Source organism: Capsicum annuum, chromosome 7 (genome assembly GCF_002878395.1).
Source record: "Capsicum annuum cultivar UCD-10X-F1 chromosome 7, UCD10Xv1.1, whole genome shotgun sequence".
NCBI lineage: Eukaryota > Viridiplantae > Streptophyta > Magnoliopsida > Solanales > Solanaceae > Capsicum > Capsicum annuum.
In genome coordinates, this window is record NC_061117.1 from 213508768 (window position 1) to 213509781 (window position 1014).

The window sequence follows — 1014 nt, forward strand, 5'->3', positions numbered from 1 at the left end:
TGGAAACTCTTGTGTAGGATAGTGAAGTTTTGAAATATAACTTCTTTATTTCAGTGACTGTAGAGTTCAAGGAGGTAAACAAGGAATGTTTTTCCATGAATCATCTTTTAAGAAGGTAATAGTACGATGCTTAGCAGCAACGCTATCGAGTGGATTCATAACATACAAGAATGGGACAAACTATTTTACCCTCTTCCATATCCTTGTGAAGTATCTCTTGTATGTTTCTAAATGTTTAGCAAGTGTAATAATTGCTCATATAGAAGAATCTCTTGATCTAGCAAGTACATACTATTGTAAGTTAAAAGAAGCTAACCATACAGATGATAAGTTGCAGAAAACTGAAGTTCCGAGACAGAGTAAGGATCATCTAGGAAACCTCCTTCACGAGGTGGAAGTTATTAAGCTCAGTGAAATATCACACCTAGCAGCACAAAGAGTTCAGTCTAGCTGATGTGATGCTTATTCATGTTCAAGCTTGATAGAGTTGATAAAGTTGGACTTGTCAGTTTGAACTAGTATGGTATATGATATAGTGGTACACCATAAAACTTCAAATTGCTGATTCATAACAAGTGTAAAACCGTACTTTTTCAGCAAAATGAGGATCAAGCAATACCTTTTTCTTAATCCGGTTTCATAACAAATGCCAAATCCATCAAAAAAGTAATCTGTGGACAGGAAAAGGAATGTATATGCTGTTTGCATTTATTATACTGTAGAAAAGTGTAGTTTTTTCAGCACAAAGAGGATCAAGCGATACATTTTTCTTGTGGGATGTCCCCCCGACAGGGTCAATTACAGTAGACAATATCAAAGGCATAATCCATTACTATCAGGCTCTTGTATGACGCATTCATTCATGCTGTCAGGCTCTTGTATGATACATTCATTCATGCTGTACTTTGGTAGCAACCTAATCACATACTAGGAAAGAGTTTCTATCATTACATCCTTAGAATATCACACTTAACCAACATAATCCCTTAAGTTACCCAAACTTTTCCAATGGAA